The sequence below is a fragment of the Pimephales promelas genome, chromosome 21 (assembly GCF_988280905.1).
Source record: "Pimephales promelas chromosome 21, fPimPro1.hap1.1, whole genome shotgun sequence".
Lineage (NCBI taxonomy): Eukaryota > Metazoa > Chordata > Actinopteri > Cypriniformes > Leuciscidae > Pimephales > Pimephales promelas.
This window is the reverse complement of record NC_142789.1, coordinates 14,000,551-14,026,653: the sequence shown is the minus strand read 5'-3', so window position 1 is coordinate 14,026,653 and position 26,103 is coordinate 14,000,551. Positions and strand designations below refer to the sequence as shown.

The 26,103-nt window shown below is 37.7% G+C and overlaps 1 protein-coding gene across 2 annotated transcripts in view; it reads right to left on the bottom strand.

Annotated features, from left to right (window-relative positions):
* The window catches only part of naaladl2 (N-acetylated alpha-linked acidic dipeptidase like 2), a 368,062-nt gene that overhangs the window by 279,790 nt on the left and 62,169 nt on the right, over window positions 1–26,103 (bottom strand). Inside the window, exon 1 of one of the 2 annotated variants that reach the window (XM_089124955.1) lies at window positions 18,177–18,291. The exons of the other annotated variant lie outside the window; for it this stretch is intronic. The gene's annotated coding sequence lies outside the window, so the exon portion shown is untranslated. Of the gene's footprint in view, window positions 1–18,176; window positions 18,292–26,103 lie in introns of those variants that run through there. 2 annotated transcript variants of the gene reach the window in all.

Below are 26,103 nucleotides of genomic sequence, written 5' to 3'. Positions count from 1 at the left end.
AACTAATTGTGTTACTTTTTATTAATAAAAAATGCTTAAAAATGAAAAATGTTCTATTTTTGGCAAATGAAAAGGCCCTTTAACACCAAAGTTTCTGGTGAAGGAAATGCAAATTCATGAATGTACAATTCAAACCCAACTTTCAACTGTGCTGCCATTCTGTGCCACAGGAGAAGATAGTTCAACACTCACAATTAAAGACAAATGTGATGTTTATCTTTGCTTATTGGTATGATTGAATGTCAGCAGCAAAGACACTGGTTAATATTCTGAGTTTGCACACACAGACCTGTGTGAGGTCATCTGAACCTTACTTTCAATATCTCTCAACTTTGAGACAGGAGAGGTGTCAGTCAATGAGTGGGGAAACAAAGTAACTTCCATTACTTATTTGAAAAAGTAATGCAGATATTTTTCTGTATATTTAAAAGTAGTGTTACTTTACTCCTTACTTAAAGTAATTTACTGTAATGATGGTATAAACAAGAGCCTTAATTACTTGATGTTTGAAAAAAAAATGCCATCTTGCATTAACCTGGTGTAAAACCCGTTACATCATATGGCCAAATCTAACAGTATTATATTATCATTTCAGACCTAAAGCTTTGAGTTTGAAAATACAGAGCATCTGTCTCAATGAGCTGTGAACGTAGAGAGGAAACCATAGTATTTAATTTCATGGCTCCTTAACTTTCATACAGTTAATTTCTCAAATGTATATGCCTACCCTTTGTGTAGAATTGTAACCCCTCAAATTGTCAAATCGAACAATTACTAATAAATAATGAATTTAATTTCATTGTTCACAAACAAAAGCCTCCAAAGAGTTAAATAAATAAACAAAATAAATTTGTGTTGGAATTCATAAGGTGGGAAATCTACAATGAAAGGGGGCTTCGTCGTTTACGCAATATAGATTTTTAGGCCAGTCTTTTTTTTTTTCTTCTTCTTCTAAGTCTGGTACCAAAACGACTGCAGTTTGCTTAATCTATTTGCGATAGTGTCATCACAATTGGAACAAAAGTGGAACTGCAAGCAGTACATTTTCAGAGGCGATAATGAGATTCCAGACACATCTTTTTACATCAGAAGAAATAAATGATTGTACTCAAAAGAGTTTTGTTTCAGAAAATTAAAGAAAAAGGAATCTATAAGGTGCACATGTTAATAAAAGCAATGTATACCATAGTCATGGACACTATATCTTGCACCTACAATTCATTGTTTGCATTAATGATTTTGGATATTAAACTATTTTGTAGACGGTCAGTTGAGATATTACAGTCTTCTGTCAACAAATCAGTTCAAACATGACATTTTTTTTTTCCATCAAGAAATTCAGACAGATAAGATCTGATGATAGTTATGCTTGTTTGTTTATTTATTTATTTATTTGAGAACATTCAATTCAAACATTTCCAAGTATGTTTACATTGTACATGTTTAGGTCAGAGTAATAGATTATTATTTACGCAATTATTAATTACATAATAGATGCCATTTGTCATGTTAATATATATTATGGCCTAAAAAAAAATATTTGGACCTCTGCATACACACACGTCACATGTATTTGTATTACAAAAATAAATAAGTATAATAAATAAATATAAATAAATAAATAATAAAGTATAAATGATAAAAAATAATGAATGACTAAATGCATTTCACAAAACAGGTTACAAAACATAATAGCAATACTTAATAAAAAAAAAATAAAAAATATTAATATAAAATTATTACCCATTATTAAAGAAGTAGTTCACTTTTGAAGATAATTTACTCACCCCCATGTCATCCAAGATATCCATGTCATTCTTTCTTCAGTCAAAAAGAAATTAAGGTCTTTGATGAAAACATTTCAGGATTTTTCTCCATAATGGACTTCAATGGGAACCAAAGGTTCAAGGTCCAAAAGACAGTTTCAGTGCAAACTGCAAACTGTTCAAAGGGCTTTAAACGATTCCAGACGATGAATAAGGGTCTTATCTAGCGAAAGGATCGCTCATTTAAAAAATAAATAACAAAGCCTTGCTCTGTTCTGTGATGCGCGTTCGTGACTCCCCTGTTCGAACTCATTCATCAAAATGAACAAATCTTTTACCGAGTCAATTCATTCATTTCATTCGTTGAATGAACCAAAAAAAGATTCATTCCTTTTCGAGTTCGAACAGGAGAGTCACGAACGCGCATCACAGAACAAAGCAAGGCAAGCATTTGAGCTTAAACTTTAACTTTGAAAACTTAAACGTTTTTTTATTATTTTTTTTTTCATGGATATCTTGGATGACATGTCGGTGAGTAAGTTATCAGGAAACGTTTTTTTTTTTTTTTTTTTTTTTTTTTTAAGTGAACTACTCCTTTAACTACCGGTAATCAATAGAATTAAATTTCAGAATTTAACAGAAAGTACCATTACCAAATGTAAAACTTTAAATGCATTTTAACCTGCTTAGAGTACAAATACGTATGTATGCAAACTACAGTACTTACATGGAATTGTGGACTTAAATGAAGGGAAAAAAGCCCTTTAAAATGTACTTGTGATGGTAATCATGTCTCAAAAGAGATGCTGTGACACATGAGGGGGGCTTACAAATTGGTTCACTATCACCAGACTGCAAAGCTCAAATGGGTCACTGAGAGAGACCAGCGTGGCATCAATAGGGGGTTTGAAACGGTGTATATGGCAGTCGGCAGCAGAAAGGCCAGCATATACTGTACCGCAGCGCTGCGGTCTGGGGGTAGATTGCGATCTGTGGTGTACGCCCCAGGTATGGGAAAAAGTGGAGCGTGATGTTTATAATACCTGACTGAAGCAGCCATGGCTAAGAGACTTTCACGGTTGTCTGCCTACAGCTGAGACCTCACGTCTGATATTCAACCATGGCTTGATGCTAAAAGAAGTTGAGAAGTTAAAAAAAAAGAAAAGAAAAAAAGAAATGCTGGCTGACTTAAACCAAATATGTGGCTTTTAGACCTGTTTAGACCTTTTTAGAAATATGTATCTTGATTTATACTGAATACATTCAGTCTTACAGGGACATGAAGCTGAAATGATGATGACAGAATTTTCATTTTATGGTAAATAACCTTTTTTAACAGTATAGTTATTGAATTTTTTTTTTCTTTAGTGGTTTTCAGCTTATTTTTTTTATGACAATTTCAGTGTTTCTGATAGTGTCGAGTCTCTAAAAACCCAAATGTGTTTAGTAATATCAGCTCTGAGTGAACAGACAAACATCTTTAAGTCCTATATCTCATTCCTCAGATCTAGTAGTGGCATGTACTTGACATTTAGCAGTGATAAGTCACGTGCAGCATTTACGAGAAAAAAAAAGAGGATCTAACAAGCTTCTGTGGTGGTGCATGTCTTGTAATACAGCCGCCATTAAATACATGTTGTTAATCACGCATCAACACTGCACCCAGTTTATTACCAATCACAAACAAATATCTTGGCACCTCTGCTGTTGTGATTTAAATATTCCGCTTATTAACTTTATAGACAAAAGTAACTGCTCACTCAATAGTGTTTTTGCTGACTCATGCAGAAGACAGGAACCACTGGTTCACACCAGGGAACTCCTAACTGCAAACAATCAATTTACTTTCTGGGGGGGGGGGGGAGGGAACAGGAGGGAAAGATGGGCTATTTGAGACATTTTTCAATACTTTTCGTTTATTCGCCTTTTATTGGTGTTGCTTTTAAAAGTAAGACCTTCAATTAAGTGTAGGAAAATTTAATTAAAAGATATTGGATGTGGTGAATTGTAACTAGGAACATGCCAGCACTGCAAAAGCGGTAAATATATAAGACTGAACAATAGTATGATTAATCGGAAAATGAATGAGTGTGGCATGTGAAGCAAGTACAAATAAATAAATAAATAAAATACATTAATAAAGTGTTTTGCCTTTAACAGCATTTTGCCTTTAAAAAAGGCAAGATACAAAGCATTGGAATGAATCTTAAAAAAAAAAACTAAAAAAACTTGAGGGCTTGTTTTTTTAGACTGTGCGATTTGCTGCAAAAGATATGATAAGAGAGTACAGTTGTCAAAAATGTCCACCTAGTGCAGGTTCACGTAGATAAACAATGGTAAAACTAAAAAAACTAAAAAAATAAGCATTCTATGTAGAAAGTACCAGTCAAAGGTTTGGAAACTGCCTAAAACATTGTTGGTCCTCCGCATGCTACCAAAACAGCACCAACCTTCCGAAGCATGGCATCCCTGAAGGCAGAGAAGTCACAAGGGCTGTGCGAACTGTGCAACCGCACAGGGCCTCGCGCCACTAGGGGGCCTCGAAAATGCAAAGTTTGCAAGCAACAGTTTGCATGTCGCTGCTCGACTACAAACATGGCATTTTACCGAAAAGTGGTGAGCTAAACCTAGTTCATACTACATGATTTCAAGCCAGATTTGAGCCCGATTTGCAAATCGTTGAGCTCGCCGACAGGTTAGGGTGTTATCGTGTGCAAACTGCGGCGGAATAGAGCATCACAGTCCCGCCCACAGCCCGAGAGAGCGCTGGTGCCGGAAGTAAATTTCCCATTCATTTCTCCCATTGACATTTTGTAAAATCCATATCTAAAGAGTATTAGAGCATGTCTGAGGATAATCAGCTACGGCTGAACTCGTAAGCATACAACACATCATTTCATGTGAAAAAACGAAGAGAAAATCCAAAAAAGTAGAAAGGTACAAGCCTGTGTACATATTTTCACTTCCGAGCAAAGGAACTACTCCTCCCATAAACCACCGCGCCTCAGTGAAGTCGTCTGAAAGCCACCGTGAAAGAGCCTTTTGAGCGACTTCCAAATCTGACGACGGGCACGTGAACTTTTTCCTCCAGTGAATTTTATATAGTGAATGTGCAGGGAAACTCATTTTCCTCGATTTACTGAAGCAAACGCATTTGCAGCTCGACATGCAAAAACATTGAGTATATGGCTCGCTCATTAGCTAAGCTGTGGCAACTGCACAGCCAATGGCGCGCGGGCGTCTCAGAAGTGCGACCAATGAACTTAGCCCTACGTCATTATGCAATCTTCAGTCTTCACGTACCTTCGTGGGGTTTCAGACATGTGACACTACTTCCACCAATCAGATGCATCACTGTTGGATTGTGGGATTGTTCTGGATTGTGGGTAATGAAGTACTTATCCAATACATCGCGAATAAAAGGCATTTATCTTAAGACAAGGTTAGTGCCCCATGAACTTTTGCCGTTTATATGAGCATATACAATCGCTTAGTACAGCCGTAGCTGGTTTTAAGTCTACCATTTATGGTTACGTTTTTGTGGCTTATATCTCAAATGTCAATGGAGAAATTGTATTGAATTTTTACTTCCGGCACCGGCTGTGGGCTGGACTGTGATGCTCTATAGCGGGTGATGAGCAATCGATGTGATATGACAGTACAGTTGTCAAAAATGTCCACCTAGTGCAGGTTCACATAGAAATACAATGGTCAAGCAGTGCAGTGGAATGAAAAAAAATAAGCATTCTATGTAGAAAGTACCAGTCAAAAGTTTGCATACCAGAAAAGTTTGAATCGTGTGCATGCCACGTGGGACGGGGGTCACATTTCAACATTTCAAAGTGTTGAAGGTGTTCTGTGATGCTGGCAGCAGATTCTTAAGTCCTATAGGTTGCGAGGTGGAGCCGCCATGGACCAAACATGTTGGTCCAGCATATCCCACAGATGCTAAATTGCATTAGATCTGGGGCATTTAAAAAGCCAGGGAAACACCATGACCTCTTCATCATGTTCCTCAAGCGATTCCTGAACAATGCATGCGGTTTGGGCAGGGTGCAATCTTCTGCTGAAAGAGGCCATTGAAAGGGAACACTATTTTCATGAAGGGGTGTACTTGGTCTGCAACAATGTTTAGGTAGGTAGGTTTAGGTACGTCCACATGGATGGCAGGACCCAAGGTTTTCCAGCAGAACATTGCCCAGAGCATCACACTCCCTCAACCAGCTTGTTGTCACCCCATGCCATCGGCAACATGCTAACCAAGTCAGAATTGACCCCTAGTTTATTTCCATATAATCTTTAACACATTCCCTTATGTTTATTTCTGAGCATTTTTTTCTTCCTACTGGAAACAACCTAATATCTTCAAATATGTTTGATTTGTAATAATCTACTGCCAAAAAAAAAAAAAAGCATAAGTAAACAGGTAAAACGAAAAAGATTCTCTTTCCTGCTTTCAAGGGGAGATTTGATCCCATTTCAGAGAATCGAGGTATACAAAATATTTAGGCAAGTCTCTCAGCCTGGGTCTTTGTCATCTGCCTCAACATGTTTTTTTCTCAATTTCACTGCAATGAGATCACCAGAGTGCATCACGAGAGATTGTCTGTGTTTACCTACCCTTTAGACAGACCATTCACTTGGCAACCATCAGTCACTGTTAAACTCCACTGACTTTATTCACATAAGACTAGCTGCACTAAAAGACACAGTAGAGCGAGATTGAGACCTCTCTTCAGCGAATATGGGGGAATAATGAGCGGTGCGTGGCATTTGATTGATTGAGAAACCTTGCGAGTGCTGGATCTGATGATAGATGGTACGTGTGAAGGGAAGTGTTGCTGAAGCTAAACACAGACACTGTCTCTTAGTTCTGTTCCATATTAATGTGTTACCTGTGAGGCGCTGGAGTCTGTCAGGAGATTATGTGTTAGTGCGGCACTTCGGATGTTCACACTGTCACTGTTTGGGATTGACAAGCGTATTTGCTAACAGATGTTAGTATTGGCTTGTCAAATAACTTACAAAAGCGTATTGAATGCTGTATGTATGAAAGTCAATTATTAGCCTATTTTTTAATTTAAAAGTGCATTTAAAAAAAATATATATTTTATGTGTTGTTTTTTTGGTATTAAGACAAAAATATCAGTGTGATTATGTTATCAACCCCCCACCCACTATAGAGAAAATACTGTATTTGTTTACACCGCATATTTCAAATTGTAACTTTTTTATTAAATATTTTTAAATTGAACATTTTTTAGAAATAAATACATACAAGTTTCTTAAAACCACATTAAACCAACCTGAATACAAAGTGTTAATTTCTAAGAGCATAGCACATGTGACTAGATTTTAAAAGATGATTATTTTACTTTATACTAGGCATATACACCATTTACTTATAAATTAGCTAAAGTTAACTAACTAAAGTTAAGTAAAAAAATAAAAAATACTAAATCCTAAATATTTTTCAAAATTCAAAAACGGTGTATTTCCAGGTAAAAACAAAACAAAAACAAAATAAAAACCATCTTCAGTGTGGTCACTTTTAGGCCACACTATCCAATGTATATGTGAGTTATGAATGTCCACATGCCACACGGTCGGTTTGACTGAAACTGATTCTGTCATTTTTTTTTTCTTTATCATTTTCTCCACAGTTTCAGTGTTCACACAAAGCTTCAAAAAATCCACCCAGAGCTTCTGCGGATCAAACAAACAACACACACAAAAAAAAAGCAAAAGTGTTTAGGAAAGGTAAATGATGTTGACTGGAAACAAAAACGTTATCAGGAACTAAATTCATCCATCAAGATGTGCAGACAATACACAGTGGGACACGACTGAGACAACAAATTTATGCAGAAGGAAAAAGAGGCCAAACTGAGAAAGAGACAGACAGAGGACAAATGCAATCCTGCCTTAAATCAATGTAAGACGTCACACAAGTGAGGAGCAGAAAAAGAAGAAAGTGTTTATGAAATGGATCAGGAAGAAAGTGTTTGAGGAAGGGGGGTTGGATCAGATCTTTGGTAGCTTTAATATTTCACTGTGGTGATAAGGAACCTGTCATATCTCCTTTTCTGCCTTTCAGCAGCTGTTGCCATGACAATGGGTAGACGGCTGTGCCATGTGTGCACATATGTGTGTATTTCAGAAGTATTAGCCAAATGATGACTAGCAAAGACGATGACATCTGTGCAATATGGGGGAATGAGATACCAATTAATGTGTGATGAAAAAAGGATATACGGTGGGGGGATGATATATTTGGGATGAAGCTCTCATCAAATAACAAATTCTAGTATCTCACTTACTTCCTAGACAGATGTGCGGTCTCGCTATGAAAACAAGTCCATAATTCGAATTATTTCCCCAACCACAATTATTTATCCAAAAATCACATTAGCTCTATCAGCTGTGTTTTTTTAAAGTTGAGGATTATAGTTTCCTATCCAAATTTGAAGATTTAAAGAGCTAAATAGATACCTGAGAGAAGAAGTCTTCAAAACCCCAGGCCTTATTTTGCGAATCACAGAATGCTCATTTAAATGAACAGTTTGGTTTCAATGCAAGTTAAGCTTAATTGACAGCATGTTGATTACACTGGAAAATAAATAAATAAAATGAGTAAGTAAGTAAATAAAAACAGGAGCTGAATATATATATATATATATATATATATATATATATATATATATATATATACACACTCACCGGCCACTTTATTAGGTACCCCATGCTAGTAACGGGTTGGACCCCCTTTTGCCTTCAGAACTGCCTCAATTCTTCGTGGCATAGATTCAACAAGGTGCTGGAAGCATTCCTCAGGGAGTTTGGTCCATATTGACATGATGGCATCACACAGTTGCCGCAGATTTGTCGGCTGCACATCCATGATACGAATCTCCAGTTCCACCACATCCCAAAGATGCTCTATTGGATTGAGATCTGGTGACTGTGGAGGCCATTTGAGTACAGCGAACTCATTGTCATGTTCAAGAAACCAGTCTGAGATGATTCCAGCTTTATGACATGGCGCATTATCCTGCTGAAAGTAGCCATCAGAAGTTGGGTACATTGTGGTCATAAAGGGATGGACATGGTCAGCAACAATACTCAGGTAGGCTGTGGCGTTGCAACGATGCTCAATTGGTACCAAGGGACCCAAAGAGTGCCAAGAAAATATTCCCCACACCATGACACCACCACCACCAGCCTGAACCGTTGATACAAGGCAGGATGGATCCATGCTTTCATGTTGTAGACGCCAAATTCTGACCCTACCATCCGAATGTCGCAGCAGAAATTGAGACTCATCAGACCAGGCAACGTTTTTCCAATCTTCTATTGTCCAATTTCGATGAGCTTGTGCAAATTGTAGCCTCAGTTTCCTGTTCTTAGCTGAAAGGAGTGGCACCCGGTGTGGTCTTCTGCTGCTGTAGCCCATCTGCCTCAAAGTTCGACGTACTGTGCGTTCAGAGATGCTCTTCTGCCCACCTTGGTTGTAACGGGTGGTTATTTGAGTCACTGTTGCCCTTCTATCAGCTCGAACCAGTCTGGCCATTCTCCTCTGACCTCTGGCATCAACAAGGCATTTCCGCCCACAGAACTGCCGCTCACTGGATGTTTTTTTCTTTTTCGGACCATTCTCTGTAAACCCTAGAGATGGTTGTGCGTGAAAATCCCAGTAGATTAGCAGTTTCTGAAATACTCAGACCAGCCCTTCTGGCACCAACAATCATGCCACGTTCAAAGTCACTCAAATCACCTTTCTTCCCCATACTGATGCTCGGTTTGAACTGCAAGAGATTGTCTTGACCATGTCTACATGCCTAAATGCACTGAGTTGCCGCCATGTGATTGGCTGCTTAGAAATTAAGTGTTAACGAGCAGTTGGACAGGTGTACCTAATAAAGTGGCCGGTGAGTGTATATAAAAAATAATGGTAGGAACATCTTTAGAATATTTCAAAGAAAAGCTTTTAAGTGGGAAGTGTCTCACAGGGAATTCAGAAAATAAAGATTTTACTCGTTTTTTTTTTTTTTTTTCACTTTCAAAACATAACAGTAGGCTATCTAAATGCCCTGTTAAATCTATATACGTTTCACCATATATAGTGAGGGAACTATCAATTAACAGATTTTTAAATCTTTAAAGGTCCTGTTCTTCGTGATGCCATGTTTCAAACTTTAGTTAGTGTGTAATGTAGTTGTTAGAGTATAAATAATATCTGTAAAATGATAAAGCTCAAAAGTAGCCTTCATCGAACGGCCCGTTTGGACTACATCCCTCTATTTCCTTCTTTAATGACGTCAGAAGAACAGTTTTTTGACTAGCATCTGCCCACAGGAATGCTTCCTCAACTTACGCACTTCTTGTAACTTACTGTGTTTACTCAGCTCTTACCGTGATTTTCTGAAGTAAAACTGATGCTTCATCTTTTGTGTGATGTACAACAAACTTTATTAAACTTATCAGTATATGTTTGATCATCATTCGGACCTGGTCCGAAACAGCAGACTTGTGGGCTATTAATAAATAATAGATACCTACAAGCAAATGACAAATATGTTATAATAACCGTAATTAAACTACTAAACTATACCTGTTCCATCTCTATTCAGCACTCTGACTCTGTAGGCATTATTGTCCGACTCAAAATGAACACCGTTACTGAGAGTTTCTGATATTATCATCATTCCGTGAGATGAAATTGTCCTGAGAGACTGAGCACGAGCCCATGAAGCTCCGCCCCCTGTGCCGGCAGCCACAGCAGCTTATTTGCATTTAAAGGGCACACACTAAAACAGCGTGTTTTTCTGAGCCCTAAAACATGACAATTTAAACATGCTGTAAAAAATTATCTGTTGGGTATTTTGAGCTGAAACTTCACATACACATTCTTCATCAAAAACTTGTTTTACGTCTTGTGAAAAGGGGCATAATATGGGACCTTTAACAGATTTTTGAGTCTTTAACTCCTTCCCTTTCTTCAAAAAAAGCAGAAATCTAAATTATGGCCCGTTCACACCAAGAACAATAACTACAAATATAACGCTAACTATATTAGCCTCCACACCAGCGAATGTTTATTCTAAGAATGTGCTGCAGTTATGTCATCTGTTGCTTTAAATGCTCAAGCCCAAAGCAGAATGGACAATACAACAATGCAATGCCTAAAATCCTGAAAGACTCTGCAGATGACAGGAACAACTTTCAAATGACACACATTTTAACTGCTGGATTAATTTTTTTTTTTATAATATTATAAGCTTCACATTTCTGCTTTTGTAAGCTCAAATTAAATTTCAAAGCTTTTGAATAAAAAAAAAACTATGTTTTTTGTTGCTGTTGTGGTAATCAACATTATGCCACAATGCGGCTGATTGAGCTTAACTGGTAAATTCACCCAGTGTATTTTTTTTTTTTTATAAAATTAATCTCTGGTGTCACATGTCTGCTCGTGTCAACACAGCACACATCCCTGATGATGCTCTTGTGAATGCGCAATAAAGATTTAAAACTTAAGATTCATATAAATAAAGTGGAAAATTACATTGCACTAGCGTCACTTAATAAAATTGAAGTTAAACCACTGGAGTCAATAGAAATTACTTAAATGATGACTTTACTAACTTTCTGGCGCTTGAAACTGGTAGTTGCGTATACTGTCAATGGAGGGACAGATATCTCAGATTTCATTTTAAAAAGATCTTCATTTGTGTTCCCAAGTCAAAGGAAAGTCTTAGGGGTATGGAATGACATGGGGGTGAGCAATTAACGACAGAATTTTCAATTTTGGATGAACTAGCCCTTTAACTTATAAAACTCAGAATGATAACCGAGTTACGCGTCATGATAACCAATTGGCTCAAAATGAAACTCCAGAAAGTCCTCTTGGGACCTGCGCACAGGGCCACAGGTAACACATTTTGTGTGTACTTCTTGATATGGGAAATCTTTAGCACTTAAATCATTATTTCCACGCTTGGGGCTAGTCGCACGACAAACTTGACCTTGATTTGGACACTTTAATCGCATGCAGTTATTTTCTCTCACACCTGCTGGAACCTGTTCGCTAATTTAGTTATTGCCAAATCTTGCAAAGAATTGATTCTCTTCGCTGTGCTAAGCCACCAAACTTCACCGTGCAGATAAAGAAAGCTCTTAACTCTGAACCAAGTGTAAAGTCAAGGTTCGCAATAAGGAGTGGACAGATCTGACAGAAGAGGGAATCACTTCATTCATTATGTAGTGAACATCTTTCCTTTCGAGAAAAGTAGAACAATTGCTGGTAATATTTATACATTACCAAAGAGGGATTTCTGGCTCTTAAATGCGAATAATAAAATGGAATTTGTATGGTATTGCATAATCGTCTATGGTTAAGAGGCCAGCAAAATATATTTTAGCTTTTCAGGCTTTATATATATATATATATATATATATATATACTGTATATATGTTTTCAAAGGTGTAAATCATTGCTATATTTTAGATATTGGTGGACTACCACAGACAAATGTCCAATGCCATCAGATAAGAATGCTAGAAAGACTGTCAAGATACCTCAGGGCCGGAAGACGACTCTTAGTACCAAGCCCAGTGAAGTACAGGAATTCTCATTGGTCCACAAGCAGTTAATACCCTCCTTCACCCATCTTGAGACTAATTATTAAGGTTTAGGGTCAGACCACCATACAGTTTCCTTAGGACCATTTAGATAGACCATAATAATCCATTCAAATCCATTCATAACTATTTTTGGAAACCATTAAAATGGACGTAAACTACAACACATCCATTTTATACTTCAGTAAAATATGTACTCTTAGTAGCAACCATTTGCAGTGCAACATCTTACACAAATTCAGCTGTTAACGAACAAATTAATAAAAGAATGCATGGGAGTTCAATCTTCTTCTATCATGTTTGGACTCAAGTGTTCAGAACATTGTCATCGATATTCCTGTGGTGTTTTGGGAAGCGAGTATGCTGCATTGGTACAACTTTAAAAACACTGTTCCAACTGTGTGCTTTAGATTATGCAAACAAATTAAACAGGGGGCAGAGTGTGTGTCGCCTTTGATGCCAGCAGCCAATCACAGCAATGGAATGGAGAAGCACCAAATTTCAATCTCCCCATCGGGAACCGATAAACACTTTTAACAGACACTTCTTGTTCAGTGAGACATTAACAGACACAAGATTCACAGTTTCTGAAAAGGAAAATACATTAGCAGATTCCGTGCTCTGAGTCTAGAGCTTGTGAAGGTAAAGATACGACCACATTCTGAGTATCGACCAAATTCGGAGTCCCTGACCCAGAAAGGCAGAAGAAATACAGAAAAAAATTGCAACAAGGTTAAGCTTCGTCTGCTTGTTCCCGATTTTAGGGCCAGTTTGGTGGTCCATGAGATCAACATCCCATAGCACTTTTATTAGATTACCATCAGTCTCCTCACTTGACCACGCGGAATGTAAATATCACTTAACCAAACCTCTTTAGAGACATTGACATTGTTGTATATCATCAGTATATGAAGAGTTCAGATGCAAAAGCCTCGAAATGCCATTTGAAATTTTCTTCTTTAATGATCATTTTTATCAAACTTGTATATTTAAGTTCAGTGATTTCACTTAAATGGCAATGAAGATTACCTATTAATTGTTATTTAAGTGAAATTACTGAACTTAAATATACAAGTTTGATAAAAATCATCATTAAAGAAGAAAATTTCAAATGGCATTTAGAGGCTTTTGCATCTGAACTCTTCATATGGTTTTCTAATTTACATTATGAGTTACAGTATATAGCTTATGCTACTTAATAACAAATCTCTCATTTATTTGTTTGATGCATTATAATGTTAATCATCTTAATCTTAAAGGTTCTCTGAGCGATCCTGGGTGTTGTTGACGTTCGGAATATTTTCAAACAAATCGGAGGCTAGCTAGACCCTCCCTCCTCCGCATCTCATCTCCTCCCCCTCCCTTCTAGCTAATTATATCCTTGTGTGGGTTTGGCGAACATAAGCGTCAATTTAGAAGAAAAAAAAAAAAACAATTTAACGTTACCCACCTGTCCAGCAAAAACAGAGCAACCTGAATGTCGGACTGGAAGCCCTTCTGCCGCCGGAGTTCTCGCCATTGTTCAAAAGCTTTGCTACCGATGTAAATTCGGAACTTCGCACGTTCTTTATCCGACTCCTTCTTATTTTTAATTTGTTCCTCAGAACGACGTCTCTTTGGTCGTGTTTCGGCCATTTTTCAAACTTCCCACTTATGCTTCTCTCTCCTTCACACACACACACACACACACCTCCTTCATGTGCACGCGCACTAACTCCCCAGACCCACCCTCAAATAATTCTTGCCAGTGATTGGCTGGAACACTGTTTGTTGGTTTCGTGGTCCGGGTGAGACATGATTGTTTTTGTTGCCGTTTTTGGAGCCTGTGGTGTCTACAGAGACCGCATTTTTTTACAGTGTGTTTAGGGGACAGGCAGCTAGCCGATAGTGAGGAGACGTTTGAGGAGACTACTAAACACAGAACCTTAATACTTGTATGTTATGCATCTTATGCACTTTATGATTCATGATAGTCATTTAGTTGTTGATTATCAAATGTTCATAGTTTTTCTAGGAATAAGAGAAGGTAAAAATCATCTGACGCTCTCACACTCACCTTAGGTGATGTGTAACCAAAACACAAATTAAAAATACGCTGCTGCGGTCGTTTCGGATCTGCCGCAAATGCTGTACAGTGATCACCAGGCTACTGTGCAACATGGAAACATTTCAAAGGTGGAAGAACGAGGAGACGACGGAGACATGCCAGGGGGGGATGCCAGTTCCACTGACAAGAGAGAAAGATGCACCTTTTCTATTCCAAAGCATTTTGAGAGCCGGATCGGGGCCAGTGCCTACTCGCGAACCAGTTCTTTGTGTTGACAGCCAAAGAACTGGTTCTCGGCCAGGAAAATTGGCCAGTCGCGGGCCGATCTCGCTCACGCGACACTGTTACTAGGAGATGAGGTGAAGAAATCCACTGAATTCGCCTCAGAATTAATAACATCATCGCTATGAGATCCAGTGAGAAACATTTCGATTTGGCACAGAGTTCTGTTATAAACCATTAGGGCTGGAACGATTAGTCGACAATAAAAAATTGTCGACAAATATCTTTGTTGTCAAGTAGTCGTTTGATCTCACGTGACCTAATGTAAGGGCGTGCAATATCGCGATTTGACCGCTACGGCGCTTTGGCGCTAGAGTGTAATGCAGCCCTTTACAAATGCAAGTGCGGTAAAAGAAAAAAAACAGCGCGAATTATGACGAGTGCAAACGAATCCGAACTAGCAAGGTTTGGCAAAGTTTTACAAAACTTAAAACCAACAATGCTGTCATGTGCAATACATGCAAGGCAGAACTTGCTTTTCAAGGGAGCACCACATGCATGTTGGAGCACTTAAAGAGGAAACATCCCAGCAAAAGAGGAGCCGTTGAGAACTGAGTGTTCTCCAGCTGGAGCCAACTAACTGTAACGTATCTCTTTATTAGATCATTCAAAACTATTAATAGTAATAATATCATCAATGATAACATAATTACAGTAATGTGATTTATTTTGCATAGAATAAAGCTTGATTGAGCTTAGGAGTCAGGGCTGTTTTATTATTGTAACACTATTAGGTATTATTATAGTCTTATTACTTGCCTGTATTTTGTTCCAAAATTTTGTCCACAAATTAGCAACATTCACCATGGATTTAGGCTAATGTAGTAAGTTAACTCTAACCATAAATATGATAACACTCATAAGTAGCCTACTACATCCTACTACTACTATCATACTACTACACTTCAAAACTATCCCAGACAGCAAACTGACATTGAATCAACGTGGAAACGACGTCTCTCATGACATTGAAACAACGTTGATTTTGCTCATCGAATTAACGTTGAACCAACGTCAAACGCGGCATTCTTCAAAGCTAAATGAAAATCGAAAATTGTCTTGCTTTCATAACGTTGAAACGCATTGATTTCAAGTTGATTTTCCGTTAGTTTTGAAAGAATGACGCGTCTGACGTTGGTTCAATGTTAATTCGATGAGCAAAACAATGTCAGATCAACGTTGTTTCGATGTCATATTTCCACGTTGATTCAATGTCAGTTTGCTATCTGGGATAGTATCATATAAATGTTTTATTTTTGTATTTTTTACATGATGACCAACACATTTTTTGTTCATCCTTCAAAGATTGTCCAAAAAAAAATTGGAAAACTCTTAAACACTTATTTAATAATAATAATACGATTGTAAACAGTAGGATGTTTATTGCCTTTTTTACTCCTTAATATACATGTTTGCACTACTTTTATTTTATTTTTTTAAAGTTAGTCTGGAGCCCTGGCGAGGGAGAGAGAGCAAGAAATTCGCTGGGCTCTCTAGTCAGTGGAAAAACAAACAGGTTCTGAGAAGGGTCGCAAGTTGAACCAACTTTGAACCAGCACAAGTTCCAAACCTATTCTTTTTTGGTGGAAAAGGGGTAAGTGACCTCACCCCCTAAAACTCCAAGGGCCGTAAAAAAGTCCAGAAAATCAAGTGAAATGCCATTGAGAATCAGTGTGACCAAGGTAGGGAAACTAAACCAGATGTTTTTTATCTGTAAGGCTTTGTCAAACTTTGTTGGCCACCACCAACAAAACTTAGCAAACATTGTTCTTGCTCCGGCTTTAAATTCTGTATATATTCGGCAGTTTTCCAATAACAGTCCAAATAGCTTTTCTTGCGTCTTTCTCCGCTGCCATTACTAAACTCCAACTCAAACTGACGCACTACATCAACATCATCATTCTCAGCCACTCCCTCTATTTGCTGATTGGTCCTACAAAAAAAAAAAAAAAATATATATATATATATATATATATATATATATATATATATATATATATATATATATATATATATATATTTCTGGGAACCTAAGAATATACAGCAGTCCCACATAGTACTGAAGGAAAATTAAATTGAGCAGAAGTGTGTAGGAGGGCGCAGCTAGGCTAAATGTGAGGGCCGGGGACAAGACAAATTAACAAAGCCTTTTTCATCATGTTAGGCACCAGATTAATAATGAATGTGTACATATTGAGAATTAATATAGGCCTAATACAATTTTAGCCTTCAGTAAATTTTAAAAAAATAATAAAAAACTCAGCTTTAAGAGGGGAAGCGACAGGGCAAGATCAGGAGACTGAGAGAAAAAGAAAAAGTGATGGACAAGAAGTGAGAGCAGGTATTGACAAATAATCTACTGCCCGATAACATGGTTTTAAAGCTATTTCTTATCTTTTATGGCCTCCAAACGTATTGAAATGCATATATCTGAGACATTTTTTTTAACCCCCTAATAACCTCAGATTTATGATCTCAGTGAATATAAAGGCTTATTATTTAGGCATATGATTACTAGCTGCGATCATTACCCTTCAAATTAAGCAAATTGAAATTGCGAATTGAAAATATGCACAATGGAAACACGTTAATTTTGCAAAAACTCCCATTTACCTCAAAAAAAAAAAAAAAAAAAAAAAAAAAACGTTTTTACACTCATATGAGGAGGTTTTCCAGGCAATTCGAAAAATGAATATTTCACAAATCTGCAATGGAATCAGTTTTTGCACATTTACATAACCTGACTTAGTGTGTTCATCACCACACGCGGTGTGTTTAGGGTCCGTGTAGCCTACGCAAATAATAATAATAATTAACATTACATTATTATAACATTTATTAGGCTACATATTTAGAAAGCAATTAATCAAATGTCATTCATAATACAGGTTAGACAATAATAATAATACAGGGCTAAGATTATCACAGATAAAAACAAAATTTTGATGCATAAACAATATTTTGTGCAAGTGTGGAGCGTGCACTGGATGGCAGGGAGGCGCGGGTGTGAACACTTGCATTTTCCCATCAACAGTGGAAACAACTTAACATACTCTATCATTTCTGGACAAACAGAAAATAATAATGCATTATTCACAACTACTTTTATTTGCGTAAACTCAAAATAACAAGAAAACGTTGTGCTTTTGTAAAATAAAATATAACAATCAGGCACGGTTTCATGATCTCTGTGAACTGAAAGCGAGAACTGAAACAAAACATAGCCTTGGCTAAAGCTTGAAATGTCCACTATAAAACGAACATATTCGAATCGAAAGCTAATACCTTCTGATTATGTAATGAATGGTGCATTTCTCTCTAAAGGGTCATCCGGAGATGGAGATATGTTTTTAGCCGACACTGATTTAGAAAACAATAGTTTATAATAAACAATTAAAATGCCTCGTTATTTTCAGACATATTTATTATAGCCTATAACTCACCTATAAATCACCTTTCTGTAGGCTGTGGTTCCAGACACATAGGCCTATGGCTCTTCTCATTCAGCACTGTGGGAAAAATATTATTTCCAGGTTCTAATTTGGCCTTAGGAAACCAGTAAAATCTAAAAAAAAAAAAATGTTCATATTAATTTGTGAATATTTGAAATATTTAATAAAGGGGCCAAAAGTCAAACAAAAATCTAAAAATACGTCAATATTTATTTTTTTGCACAGCATTTGGTGTATTGGGGGGCAGCTTACAAAAGGTTGAGAACCCCTGAGGTAGACTATAGGTTATGATGATCCATGAAGATTTTTAAAATGTATATTTAATTTGTGGAATTATTACTATTTATAATAACTCCTAATTATACTAATTATTAAATTAAATAAATAATTTACCCCAACTGTTTCACTTTAGCTTAGCTTTTCACTTCAAAATAACATTTCTTACCATACAAATCTAAATAAATTACTGTATCCAAAATAATCTCCCATTTAACAAATATAATCTCTGAAGAACCTTGAAAATTCAAACTAAAATAAATTCACTGTCTTACTATTACGCAATGACAAAACACATCATGGAGCTTCACTAACAGTCTGTGCCTGTGCAAACCATCTTTATATATAAAAAAGACACAGAGTAAAAAAATAAAAATAACAATAACAATGAAAAGGCACAGACAATTATTTTTCCAGCTGACCTAATTGCATATGCTTTTGTAGGGAGTTTCCCTTTCAGACATAAAATTTATGGAAGGAGAGTAAGTCATGCAACATGATTTACTAAGCTTTGTGGTGGTCAATTTATTATTTACCGCCCTAAGAAGCATGTCTTAACCCATTTTGCACTTGACATGAATGCAATAGTTGCTGCTAGAAGGAAGCTCAGAGAATAGATCATCAAAAAAGATAATTTTCTACAGTCATGTTCATTTTTTTTTAATACCAGAGGAAGACGTCATTTGAACATATCGCTTACCAAGCCACAAAATGTTTAACTTGCTGCACTTAAATTGTGGTAAATTGTGCTGGTCATAATAGAAACGAGCTGATACGTCTGTGTTCTTCAATTTGCACATCGTCAGTGGATCACCTCCAGACCTTTTCACTCCCATCAACACTTTAATGAGACTACATCTCATGCTAATTTCCCGTTTAGTAAATCTGGCTCCATACCTCACCAAGGTCATTTTGTTGAGTATGTTGGGTTTCTAATTGATGTACAAAAAAAAAAAAAAAGCTAGGTCCTGAAGATAAACTATATTATAATCACTGCTGTGAAGCATTGTTCAATACCAGTCCACTTTCTTTTCATCTATAGGAACATTTACTCAAATAGGAATAATATGTTCCTGGATCATCCACTTTTGCTGTTTCTAGAACAGCATGCCTATCCGCTAATCACTGATCTCTCATTGTACAGGGCTATGATTGGTAGACAACAACTATATTTCAGGAATAAAACATAACATTGATCCAGGATAACACAGTCTCATCCCAAGAAGTCATATAACTGACGTATTGGGACGTCTTTTGACCATACGTCAAAATCCGGGGTAAACGGGGTAGGTTTAGGGGGAAGGTTTAGGTCTGGGGTAGTCTCGCATAGCCAGACCTTCAGACTGACGGCTGAAGGTCTGGAATTCATAGCAGCTTTCTTTGGCCAAGGCCCGCCCATAAGGCCGTTTGACCGACATGTCAAACAACCAATTACAGTTCGTTTCGTTCAGAGTCACGTTTCGGGGCGTGGAAATGTCCCCACAACAACAGACCGGCGTGCAACAAGTCAGTCAGCAGCAGTCACCGGAGGCGCTCGTTAACAATGCTCCGCGTTATTAAATTCACCAACGAACTCGCGCTCATGTCCATCTTATGCCCGCTTTGTCACACGGCCAGTTCAACCTCGTATAAATCAGGTTATGTGTGTAAATCACGTGCCCGCTCACTCTTAACAGACACACTGTCCCCGGCGCTGCTCGTGCGTCACTGAATGTTCATAAAGCGCTCCCCGTTCACAGTAACCGGGTCGTCTCATTCAAAACAGCCAGCTGTAGCTGTCAGCGAGCTGCCGCACATTGAATACTCACATGAGTCAGGCTGCGAATGTAAGTTACGTCCCCACTCCAGCGCGCTCACGCCTAATAAATAAACGCCTAGCTCACCTCCGGCGCCGCGCACTCGCTACATTCCCTTTAGCACATCTAGTGGATGCATAACGCAAACCCAGTCAAAGGTTTGACTCTGCAGTATCTTATGCGCCTTATAATCCAGTGTGCGCTAGGGCTGTCGCGGTAACCGCAATTTTGTAGTACCGCGCTTCTGACAAGTCAACCGCAGAGGATTGCACGTAACCGCAGCAACCGCGATATTCACTTTTTTTTTTTATAAGGCTATTCTTGTTTTGAACTTAATGCATGTGTATTGAATGTTAAACAAGTTCATAATGATAACAAGACTGTTTATCATGGTGATGTGTAGCCTACAGGCTTCACACAGACAGTGAATGATCGGCAGAGCGCGTGCAATTCTGCGTCTGTCTTTGAAGTCGTGAAAAGCTTGTCGTGTCAAAGGGAAGCGAAATGTTTGTCGCATCATCATATTAACGTTCTCTTCACGGATATTTTCCCATAAATGCGCATCAGCAGCAGCGCTGGTCAGCATCCCATAGCACAAGGAAACCACGGGGAAATAAAATCAGTGAGTCACGCATTGAATCAATGCTATATTGGTCTCTAATAAGTGAAGCTTCAGCTTCAGCGTTGCCCATGCGACGCATTGCTGCTCAGCTGAGCCTTGAAAAGTTGAACCTCAAAGTTGAAAATAATTAACATCTTGTTTCTTTACATCTCTTTTAATGAATCAGCTTTTTTTAAACGTGTTCGTTGAATGAACGGTTCAATGACTCGCTCAAAGTCCGTTGCCATAACAATATGCGCGCTGAGTGAAAGTCTTTCAATGCGCATATACTATATATAGTTTCGGTTACATTGATTACTGAAAATGTCCTCGTTTTTGTCCACATCGTAAACTTTATTTATATAGCAACAAATACATATAAATTAAATAAATAAATAAATGGCGGTAATACCGCATATCGCGCTATTGAGCCACTCAACATTACCGCAAGGGAAATTCCATAACCGCGACAGCCCTAGTGTGCGCCTTATTTATGAATACTGAATCGGCCAGCTGCGATGTCAGCATCTGTTGTTTCATGTTTGCCCACAAACGCGGCTGATATCCCCTTCGCAATTAAGTACTTCACTTGATCTTCCATAATAGATAGGAGGGGACATACAACTACATTTAGCTGATCTTGATAAATGCTCATTGTCACTCACATAGGTCACTCATATAAGTTAAACACAACAGTTTTTCTTCCGCAATCACAATTCTGCGCTTTGTTTCCCGACGGACCGAAAATAAACGCGACACTGACGCCCCCCGGAAATCCGATAAAATTCAACTAATCAGATGACGACTCCGACATTCCTGAAGTGTTTCCAGTTAAGTGTACCATATGCATCAGACGTTTAGCCAACGTTCCGTGGGCGTGACGTCTGAGGCTGAGACTAGGTCTGGGGTGGGGTTAGGATACGATAACGTCATCTAACCGACGTTTAAGGGTACCCTAAAAAGGCGGATGTTGACGTATGGTCAAAAGACGTCTCAGTTATATGGCGTCTTGGGATGGGACTGCGCTGTCCAGGAACATGTTCTTCTTGTGAAAATCATGTTGTTCTAGCACTTTACCAGATGTCGCTAATGCCACAGTGAAGAAGTGCAGACTTAAAGCGATGCATTGCAACAAAGTAAATCTCAGTAGTTCTATTTGTTTTGTTCACACTCATCCAGCTAACTCAATATTACATAATGTGAAATGATCACTCTTAGAACAACGGCAGTTACCTTTCAGCAAACCTAGTTAGATTAGCGCTGCTAATATAAATTGGCAGGCTGTCAACGCTTATCTTTATTACATTACTGTAGTGAAAATGCATTTTTTGCATTGATTCCAATTTGTTTAAATTATATGCCAGAATACCAATGGCTAGCATATAGGACTCCCGTGCACGTTGAATACTAAGCAAGGCTGGGGATCCTGATGCATAAAAAAAAAAATGACTTGCATGCTCATTTACATAAGAACTGAATGCTGTCCGTAATCATATTCCACTCTAGTGTGTGTGTTTACAACCTACTCTATCAGTTTCATTACTCACTATCATTAGAGCCTTTTAGAAAAGAGAGTTTGATGTGTGGAATGTGTTTGTGTCTTTCAAAGTCTCCATATGAAAGCTTTATGACATGCCACAGTGTGCAGTAACAATACTGAAAGATTCCAGCTCGTTTGCTCCTCCAGTGGTCAATAAAGGAAATCGTTTAATGGAATGATGCTGCACAATTAAGAGAAATCATCAGGTGTGCATGACTTTTCTAATATTTCCCAGTCCATCCTTTAATGATGCAGATCTAATGAGTCCATTAGTCTCCTCTGAGGGGCACAAAAGTGTTTGCCAGATGTTCCATCTGCTCTGACATTAAGCTTTCTTGTCTTGTATTATTATTATTAGGCAGTATTAATAATTTTAATCAGATGAGATAGATAGATAGATAGATAAGATAGATAAGATAGATAAGATAGATAGATAGATAGATAGATAGATAGATAGATAGATAGATAGATAGATAGATAGATAGATAGATAGATAGATAGATAGATAGATAGATAGATAGATAGATAGATAGATAGATAGATAGATAGATAGACAGACATTTTTTAATCTTAATCCCTTGTTTTAAAAAGTATTGTTTTTTTTTTTACTCTTCAGTTCATGTTCAGTTCAAAGGCACCACATCCCCTCTCTCCGAATACAATTGCTCAGCATGTTAAACAGAGCCATACGCATTTAAATCCCTCTAGACCAGCGGCTTACGAAAGAAGAGCTTTGTGTTCTCATCATGTAGTTGAAAATGGAGAGCTGACATTCCTGGGCAGAAGAGAATAGCTATGAACGTGGTCAAAAAGTGATGGTTATATTCAGATGCTGCCAGGTGAGGTATTACAATACAACTGGGCCCAATTCGCAGAACATGCAATTAAACAAAAGAGGAAAGACAGACTACAATGCAACAATAGCCCCTTTCACACAGCGATCCAGGTAAATACCATAAAATTACCAGATTGATTTTACCGGTAAATACACAAATATGCTCTTCAAACAAGCAACGGCATTCTGGCTTTTGACCATTAACCCTTAAAGACCTATACAGCCGCTGACGGCTAAAAATAACTGTTGTTCTTAAATGTTAAATAACTTTTGAACTGCTGCTCCAATCCGTATGCTTTAAAAAGTCCCATAAAGAGGAGATTCGCAGCTTTTCTGTGATATCAGGTTTATCGCGTTTGGACATTCAGAAGCTCCGTAGTGAATGTGATTGCGTCAGTTTTGATCAGCATTGATTCGTCAAAGAAACCCATGCGTTTTTTTTCCCTCTGAGCCAATCATAAATGACTGTTAATGCTTAGTTCCACCCCATCCCCAGATTGGTCTACTCAACCAATAAATATATAAATAAATATAATATATATATACACATTTTTTTTGCTTCATTGTTCCACTACAATGTTTCTATTTGTGTTACTTCCTTAACTTTTTTGGACACATCTAAATTGTCAGTATGAAAAACACCGTTTTCACTGAAACGATGTTTTTCACTGAAAATCGCCTATATATGTTGTAATAAATACCTGTAACTTGCTTAGGGATTGTTGCATGTAGTCAAAATTACATCTGGAAATGTAAAATATCCAAGTACAGCTTTCTAAAGGAAAAAATCCAAACTTCAGGAGGATTTGTTGATGAGTTGAGTAAAAAAAATCACTACAAATATGCTGCCGTTTTTCTTAAATCTGGTAAATTCATCCATTCTAAGACAAATTAAATGTAAAATTGGATTATTTAAATGAGATAGATTGAAACTTCAAGTTCTCCTGTTAAAAAATATATATGGCACTTGATGCTGACTGCTATAATGGGTTAGAAAAACAAAGAAAAGAACAAGCGGTGCAGGTGCTCCAAAAATGGTCTAGGTCTTTAAAGGATTAGTTCACTTTTGAAAAAACTTTTGCTGATAATTTACTCACCCCCATGTCATCCAAGATGTCCATTTCTTTCTTTCCTCAGTCGAAAAGAAATTAAGGTTTTTGATGAAAACATTCCAGGATTTTTCTCCTTATAATGGACTTCCATGGGAACCAGGTCCAACCGAGGTCCAAACGACAGTTAATAACAGTTTCAGATGCAGCTCCAAATGTCTTTAAACGACACCAGACAATGAATAAGGGTCTTATCATGCGAAACGATCGGTTATTTCAAAGCTTATTCCAAAAATGTAACTTTTCTAAGGACAAATGCTAGCCTTGCTCTATTCTGTGAGGCGCGTTTGTAACGTCACGTAATACGTAATTACGTTCAAAAGGTCACGGGCGACGTAGCCAGAAGTACAGAGTCAGAGAACAACCGAGGTGTTTACAGGTTGAACGCATAGGTTGAACGTGAAAACTAACTCAAACGCCGTTAACAAAAAAGGAATTAAAAGGTAAAACAACGATGTAGGACGATTTTGATTCCGTACTTCCGGCTACGTCGCCCGTGACCTTTTGAACGTAATTACGTATTACGTGATGTTGCAAACGTGCCTCACAGTATATTGCAAGGCTAGCATTTGTCCTTAGAAAAGTTACATTTTTGGAATAAGCTTTGAAATAACCGATCGTTTCGCATGATAAGACCCTTATTCATCGTCTGGTGTCGTTTAAAAACATTTGAAGCTGCATCTGAAACTGTTATTAACTGTCTTTTGGACCTCGGTTGGACCTGGTTCCCATGGAAGTCCATTATAAGGAGAAAAATCCTGGAATGTTTTCATCAAAAACCTTAATTTCTTTTCGACTGAGGAAAGAAAGACATGGGCATCTTGGATGACATGGGGGTGAGTAAATTATCAGCAAAAGTTTTTTTTTCAAAAGTGAACTAATCCTTTAAGGGTTAAGGGACCATTCACACATAAGCAGCAAAGTACTGGTAAATTCTGTGTTGTCAGTCACCAGAAACTACTGTGTACCGTTGTCTTTATGAGTAGTTCAATTTGACAACATTTTTTGACAAGCATAAAGGGATTATCAAACAAAACACAAAGCCGCAGCGCTGATGAATGGAAAAGAAGGCTGGGTCTCGAATGTGACACGTCTGTAAGACGCGGCACAACAGGCAAAGATGATTATCTAGCGCATATTTAAATATAAAACTATTAAAAACCTTACTGTAAACACAGAGTAATCACTTCACTCCTATATAACTTTATGATTGGCCCAAAGCATACCAGTAATTGATGCCTGGTTCAGATTACACGATTTTAGCCCGATTTTGGCACGATCCGTTTGACGTAGGGTGTCGTGGGGATTCGTAATTGGCGACGGCGTTAAGACGCAAGATTCGATCATATCATCTCGTATAGTGTATCATAGTGGGCGATAACATATGTCGCGTCTGCGATGCTTCACAACAAAAAGACTAGCATGTTTTTTGTTGTTTTTTTTTACGGTCGTCCACGACAGTTCCGTCACATGTATGAGGTTGACCAATAGGAACACAGAAGCTTTCAAAAATGGAAGAGAGACGATGGTGCTAACGCTAAAACTAAAAGTAAAATATATAAGAAAACTATATTTTTCCTCAAGATCTCTTTGGAGGACTGTCCTCTTCGAGCAATCCAGGAGTATATCCATATACTGTCCATTTTCGGGTTCTCTTTCTTTTTTTCTGAACACAGGGCAGCCAACAACACTCACCACTTCATCCATTGTTTACATTCGTTTCCGGAAGTCACTCGCTACTAGTTTCGCCTTCTCGATGAC